At 32.2% G+C, this 7,442-nt stretch overlaps 1 long non-coding RNA gene across 4 annotated transcripts; it reads left to right on the forward strand.

Moving 5' to 3' along the window:
- Positions 1-1,772: 1,772 nt before the first annotated feature.
- LOC112007414 (uncharacterized) lies at positions 1,773-6,021 on the forward strand. Of its 4 annotated transcripts, none has more exons than XR_010624194.1 (3): positions 1,773-2,070; positions 2,686-3,361; positions 5,801-6,021. It is a non-coding gene; the product is annotated as an uncharacterized LOC112007414 (long non-coding RNA). The 4 variants fall into 4 exon arrangements; XR_010624192.1 differs by lacking the exon at positions 1,773-2,070 and adding an exon at positions 2,540-2,603; XR_010624191.1 differs by lacking the exon at positions 1,773-2,070 and having other exon boundaries at positions 2,610-3,361.
- The last annotated feature ends 1,421 nt before the right edge of the window (positions 6,022-7,442 follow it).

Raw genomic sequence — 7,442 nt, forward strand, 5'->3', positions numbered from 1 at the left:
GCCTCAACATCACAACCACATATTGAAGAGAAAGATGCTAATTCTGATGAGACCGAGGAAGAGAATGTTGATGGTTATAATTCTGGTTCAAGTGGCTTTGAAAGTGATGGAAACTTGAGTGAAGATTCTGATGATGACCTTTAGATTAAAACTAACAACCACACTCAGGCTATTAAATAGGCTAATAGGTAGAATGTTCAATCTAATAGGCAGAATGTTCAATCTTCAAATGCTTTTGTTTTGTCATGGATAGTCATGAAGTTCAATCTTCAATCTTCTGTTAGGAGTTTTCCTCTTTCTAATATGTAGTTATGAACAATATTTTGGTTTAATATTCAGATTTAGTTGATATTTGGATGGAGACTAATTTTTAAATGGTGATTTATGGTTAACATTCAGACTTAGTTGATATTTGATAATTATCCTGACTTAGTTGACTGTTGATATTTGGATGTAGACTAATTTTTTAGTTGGGGTTCAAACCCACAAACTGGTTTCATAGACTAGACTGACCAGCTCCTATCCATTAGGAATGGAGTCAGATTTGTTTATATAATATTCTTATACATCAAATAAATTAGATTGGAACCCTATATGTAAAATAACAATATTTAGAATTTGGCGCCTTACTTCACTCGAGCTAGCGCCTTTTTGTCGTCTTGTCGCCTCGGGCGATACAAGGCCTTGGCACCTTAAAGGCACCTTTCACCTTTGATTACCTTGACAATGTGAGAATGAAACCGTCAAATGTGAGAAAAAAGTAAAGAACCACTAAATATGACAAAAGAATTGTCACATGTGATGTTAGAATAACTATATAATGTGAGGATGAAACTGTCAAATGTGAGAAAAAAATAAAATAAAGGAACCACTGAATGTGACAAAAGAACTGTCACATGTGATGTTAGAATAACTATATAATGTGAGGATGAAACTGTCAAATGTGAGAAAAAAATAAAATAAAGGAACCACTGAATGTGACAAAAGAACTGTCACATGTGATGTTGGAACTACACAATATCAGGATGGAACCGTTAAATGTGAGAAAAAAGTAAGGGAATCACCAAATGTGATAAAAGAACTGTCACATGTGATGTTGGAACTGCACAATGTGAGGATGAAACCATTAGATGTGAGAAAAAGGTAACCTGATATAGTAGGTTACCTACTAGTGGGTACCGTATTCCCCCCCCCCCACCCCCTTTTTTGGGGGTACAGTAGAATTACCCAAAATTTTAACCATGATACTCTTATCCAAATGTCAATATCTATTAGTTAGTTGCTCACCCTATTTTTTTCCCCCTTTTCTGAGTTTTTTTTTTTTTTTTTTAATTTTTAAATTTTTTTTATCACACTATTACTAACCTTCAATTTCAATTTCAATTTCAAAGTAGCATGATAACTATAAGATTGAGAATAATATTATATTCATTGAATTGTTACAAAATTTGGAATACAAATGACTGAAGTAACACACAACTTTTCCTTATTCTTGGTTCATGAAAACTTGCCTTGGCAGTGAACAAAGAACAATCAGCTATTGAACCCAAGGCTACTGCCAATGTGAGAAACTGATATTGGCTATATAATTTTTCAAGTAGTAACGCACGGAGGCCTTAGTGGAGGGATAAAGAACATAGAGAAAGCCAAAAGTTGAAGAAGATAAGAGATTGAGGAAGCATATTATTACCTATATATATATATATATAAAACCGAATCTTTTGCCGCTTTCACAATTTTTCACGTCAACACAATATTAAAAAAAAAAAATCTTTTCCAAAACCCGATATATACAAAACCAGCCTTCTTTTTCCTCCAAAACACAGACCACTGCCGTTCCTCTCTCTTCTCTATTTCTCTACCCTCTCCTTCCCCAAAACCTAACACTGAAAATCAATCTCGCCGCCATCCACACACTGTCAGGTCCGAAAATAGAAAGAAGGCATCACTGATCTTTCCATGGTGCTACTCACAAGGACCGATCTCCACCTTTGAGCGCTGACTATAGCCATCAAAACTGGGCAGATTGCATCAGATGGTTGAATTAGAACTTTGTTTCAGAAAATTAGGGTTCGTTTTCTTCTTCTTCTTCTTCTTCTTCTTCTATTTCTTATTTTTTGAGATTTTCGATCAAAATTGCATAAAGTTGATATGTTTGACTATGTGCCTTATATTATTGTAATATATATTTGACTATGTGCTCCTAGGAATAGTTTCGACACATTTGTTAATTATTGAGCTATGAGGAAGAATGGACTTCACAAGAATAGGCTTCTAATGATTGATGGGAATTTGGAATTCTCATGGGAGTTTAGTTTTCTAGAATAATAACACTATAGGTTTTCTTTTCTTTGCTTTTGCTTCACAAAAAAACTAAGGATAGGGTAATTGTGGAACTTTTATAATTCACATTGTGCAACTTTGTATACTTTCTAATTCAATGCTTTTTCTCACCATCTATTTCAATTTTTAATGTTCTTTTTTGGGTTAAAAATTATCATACTTGCTAAAATTCTTCACATATTTTATTTCATTACAACAATCACTAAAGTTGTCACAATCTCTGAGATTTTTGAAGAACAATGGACTGGCTACTGAGAAGAGTAAGAATCCCATTGTCCCAATGCTGATAATCATTCCATGTACATGATAATAGTGATGATTTTTGTTTACGGAATTGAACAGAAGTTTTGACATCTACTGTTGGCATGAAAGACGAGAACAAGGATCATGGCGTTCAAAAGGCCAAGGTGGTTTTTTCTTTTTCTTTGGGGGAAGAGGTGGTGTACATTTAGGTATCATGGTTCAGTTTGTTAAATTTGCTTTAAAAAATTATGATTATTTCTGATCTCTTTCTTTTTGGTTTTTGACTTTCTATTCCCCTGAATTTAGATTGAAATTGTGCTGGGGAAATCTGCGAAATTTGACTTTCTGATGACTACTGCTGTGACTGCTGCTATGACTCCTGCTATGACCACTGTGTTAAGCTTTTGTTTTGAGAATCAAATGAAATACAATTTCTGCTCAGCAGCATAGTCTTATGTACATTTGATATATTTTGCAATTAATTTCTCTTGGTTTGATACTTTTTTACTTAGTCTTTTAGACATATAATTGATCTTTATAGATTGAGTTATATTTTGTATGGAGGGCTGTCCCTTTGCTGAACTCTAATGCTAACAAGTGCTGGCATGAAACTTGAGAAAGGGGCCAAGTCTTCTTGCCAAAAACTATGTTTTGCTAATTTTGCTAATTTCATGTTCTCTGTTGCTATGAGGTAGGAACGCAAAGTGGAGGTCTCCACAAGCAGTTGTAATACCTAATTCCATCTTCCAATGTGCAGTTTGGAAGTTAAAAATAGGTAAATTATCAAATGACATTTTCTCCATATAGATGCATTTTTCATACCAAATATGTGGGCTGTTGTGCCATCTGTAGTGCCTTGTATTTAATGTTTTAAATGTCTGGTGTGTGAATGTGTATTGTACTTATAGTTTTTCAGAGCTACAACTGCTAATACTACTCCTGCTACTACTGTTGCTAGAATGCAACCAAGTGTGTTGTTCCTAAATCACTGTTGTTTGGTACCCTTGCAACTTATTGAAGCATACAAATATATATGCATTATTTAATCACACATCCCTACATTGCGCAATGCTTGAATGAGTTTTTTAGAAGTTTTCTACTTTTATTTGTTATTGGCCAGAATTTGTGACTTTTTAAAAATAAATGGCAAATATAATAGGCACCCCCAAGGTTTTTTCCCTTTTAACTCACACCCTTTTAATTTTCATTATTAAATACCCATCTTTTCACATATTATCTGCATCCTTATTTATTTATTTAGGGTTGTTTTTTAGTTTGGAAGACCACACAGATTCTGACTCTTTTTTTTTTCCCCCTCTTGGATTTTTTTTTTTTTTTTTTTTTAATATAGTACAATTTAAACATGTTTCACAAAAAAAAAAAAAAAAAAAAACCTTTTTGTGTGTGAATAATATATTTTGTTATTTATTTCTGAATTTCATGATGAAAACCAATGGGGAATACTTATTTTCATGAAGATTATAGACATATTGAACTTTTTTAATAATTCAATAGTTGGGGTGGGGTTATTATGAAATTTATTGACATTAAGAGTTTGGTTATACATTGTAAATCTTTGATGAATTGGTATAATTTGGTGTTATACTTGATACTAATTTGGCTAAAAATTAAGTAGCTTGAAGAAGTTGAGAAAGGAGAAGAGCCTAAGAAAGGGAGAAATAGATTCTTGAAAGTATTGGATAAAGCTTGAAGATGTAAGCACAATTGTATATTTATTCTATTTACTGGTTCTTTTGTAATACTTATTAAACCAAATGTAAGAGCACATTATGATTATTGTAATATATTACTTCATAATATTTGTATTTATCTCATTTTTAATGATTTTATGTGTAATATTTTGATAGTTTCATCATAATTACATGTTTCATCTTATATTAGAGCCAATTTAGCTTTCAATAATTGAAATTAGAGATATGTTTAAACCTGAACATGTTAACATTTGATTTAAAACAATCCAGTGCATCGCACGAGTTAGTGACTAGTTATATATAAAACCGAAACTTTTGCAGCCCTTACAAATTTCCACGTCAGCATTTATTTATTTATTTTCTTTCTATTTTTTAAATTTCAATTTTTTTCCCAGTCTTTTATGCGACTGACTCTCTCTAACCTATACCCATTCTTAAAACCCAAAACCCTCACCTTTGAGCTCTCTCTCTCTCTCTCTCCGCTTTGTCTTGGGTCCTGCTGTTTCCCCTTTCTCTCTTTATTCCTCAAATCTCTCCCTTACAAGCCATCCCCATTCACTCATTCGCTGTTGCTTTGCTCGCTCTTCGCCGATTTCAGTGTATTTTCAGGTAATCTATACGATTTCACATTGGATCTGAAATTTTCTGCTTTTTTTTCATTAAAAAAATATACAGATTGCATCAGATGGTTGAATTAGAACTTTGTTTCAGAAAATTAGGGTTCGTTTTCTTCTATTTCTTATTTTTTTTGGGACATGATATTTTATGAACTCTGTTTTTAGTTTTTAACTGCCTTGATTTAAAGCTTTGAGAATTTCTGATTTGTTGACTTAATTGTGGTTTACTTTTATGCCAAAATGAGTTGTGCTTAGAAAAGTTGTATTTTCTTTTGGTGAAAACAGAGATTCTAATGGAAAGTTCACATCGTTTGTAAATCTCTGTAAGCTGAAATTTTTATTTTAGTCTACCACCAATAGTATTTAAGTTTTTAGAAGTGATGCCAAAATGCTGAAGTTTTTTAATGTGTTAAGATTCAGAATCAAGGCTTGGTTTTAGTAGATTACTTAGAGGGAATCTGGTCCTCCGAGAACAGAGAATAGAAGAAATGTAAAGAATTGAGAGTAAAGGAAAGAGAGAGAGAGTTAAGCAAATCTGGAAAAGAAGAAAAGAATTAGGCAATCTTCAACATCCTTTTCATTAGCTCATGACCCCCTGTTATACATTCAATCCGTAACTAACTAACCAATCCGTAACTAACTAACCAACTACTCCAACGGTCATCAACTACTAACTTCCTCCAGGTCAGCATCTAATAGAGGTAGGAATACTTATTTTCATGAAGATTATAGACATATTGAACTTTTTTAATAATTCAATAGTTGGGGTGGGGTTATTATGAAATTTATTGACATTAAGAGTGTTTGGTTATACATTGTAAATCTTTGATGAATTGGTATAATTTGGTGTTATACTTGATACTAATTTGGTGAAAAATTAAGTAGCTTGAAGAAGTTGAGAAAAGAGAAGAGCCTAAGAAAGGGAGAAATAGATTCTTGAAAAGTATTGGATAAAGCTTGAAGATGTAAGCACAATTCTATATTTATTCTATTTACTGGTTCTTTTGTAATACTAATTAAACCAAATCTAAGAGCACATTATGATTATTGTAATATATTACTTCATAATATTTGTATTTATCTCATTTTAATGATTTTATGTGTAATATTTTGATAGTTTCATCATAATTACATGTTTCATCTTATATTAGAGCCAATTTAGCTTTCAATAATTGAAATTAGAGAAATGTTTAAACTGAACATGTTAACATTTGATTTAAAACAATCCTGTGCATCGCACGGGTTAGCGACTAGTTATTATTATTTTGAGAATGAGGAAGCATATTAGAAAGGGGAAAATAAAAAATGGAAAATGGGATATATAACTCAATGAGTCATGCGTTTATTGTGCTAACACATGGAATTTATTTTATTTTTTATTATTTTTTTGGAGGAAAACTATATCAACTGTGTATGCTTGTTTTCCCTCAAAAAAATTAATAATAATAATAATAAAAACCGTGTATGCTTGTATGGTATTGTAACTTAAATATTGGTAGACAATTAATTGACCACTTAGCATTTTTATTTCACTATCCAACTGATTTACACAGTCTTTTTGACTTCTTTGAGCATCCATATTGTCTATTTGAATATCTCTTCTATATTTTTCCATAAATATATATGTTCACAAATAGTAATAGGTCATAATGAGGAATTAAAATTATTTTTGTAAGAATAAGTGATTTAATTAATTATGGTATTATATAACCGGCCCATGATTTGTCCATTCAAATCTCTCTTCTATTTTTTCCCATAAATATATATTTCCATTAATAGTGATTTAATTATGGTGTTATACTTTCATCATGCCATTAAATAACTTTACCAATAAAAAAAAAACTATAAACAAATCGAAATTTGCCACAGAGCATTATTAGTCCATATCACCCTAGTTTTATTGAGGATTTTGCTACATGTCAATGTTTTGTGCTTGAGTAAAGGGAGACGTGTCATTGTAGTGTGCATCTACCCATGGGAAGGAAGAAGAGAGTTTATAAGTGGCTAGGTTCCGTCTACACGTGAAGAGGAAAAAGAGAGTTTGTGGGTAATAATAGGCTTTGATGTACACATGGGTGGGGAAGGTCAGACCTTTAAGTTTTGATCTACAAGTGTGTGGGGAGGGTCAAACCGTTAAGTTTTGACCTACCTTTAAGCTTTGATATACACGTGTGTGGAGAGGGTCAGACCCTTTAGCCTTTGATCTACCCATGGGTGGGGAGTTCAGACAAGGGTCATAAGGTTTGGGCTTGGGTCTTTCATAAATTTGGTCTATTTTTAAAAGATAGTGATTTTTTTTTTTAAAGAATCACATTTGGTCTAATTGTCAAGCTCAACCCATATTTGATATAATAGTAAAAATAAGTTACTCTAATCTATTAGGTAACAGTTAAAAAATTTCATGAAAAAAAGTTAAAAAGACTAAATGGAAGCTTAGAGTGCCACATGGCAGGAGCTCATGTACTCTCTCATGAGGTCTCTGCTTTTATATATACTAGCTGCAAATCCACGCGTTGCGCGTGATATT

The sequence above is a fragment of the Quercus suber genome, unplaced genomic scaffold (genome assembly GCF_002906115.3).
Source record: "Quercus suber isolate HL8 unplaced genomic scaffold, Cork oak 2.0 scaffold_417, whole genome shotgun sequence".
Classification (NCBI taxonomy): domain Eukaryota; kingdom Viridiplantae; phylum Streptophyta; class Magnoliopsida; order Fagales; family Fagaceae; genus Quercus; species Quercus suber.